A 446-nucleotide genomic window follows, 5' to 3' on the forward strand; every position below is an offset into this window, starting at 1 on the left:
ACTTATCAATTGATCGAAAATTCCAAGCGGAATTCCTGGAAGATTAGTAAAGATAATGCCTTTGTTCATCCAATGATGTTTGCAAACCTTCGACAGGAAATTCTTTGCTCAATGCATGAGCCACAACCTTCTTTTTGTTCTCTTTAGAGAGGCAATGCACGAACCTTATAACGTACATTTTGTTGTAAGAATGCAAGAGATGCAAGAAAATCGGAAGTCACCATCTACTTGAGAAATACCTGAAAGCTTACCAAAGTTATCCAAACATTTGATAAGATTATTTATATTCATATTTCTTCAGGCACAATTTAACTATGCAAATAATTTTAAAAGTATATAAATCCACTAACAGCCAACTCCAAGACAAATATGAACGATACTGACATAGAGGAAGCCAAGACGTAGGAGCATAAGAAGTACTCGTGATGGATGGGAATATTGTGTTT

This window comes from Xenia sp. Carnegie-2017, unplaced genomic scaffold (assembly GCF_021976095.1).
Source record: "Xenia sp. Carnegie-2017 unplaced genomic scaffold, XeniaSp_v1 HiC_scaffold_4, whole genome shotgun sequence".
Lineage (NCBI taxonomy): Eukaryota > Metazoa > Cnidaria > Anthozoa > Malacalcyonacea > Xeniidae > Xenia > Xenia sp. Carnegie-2017.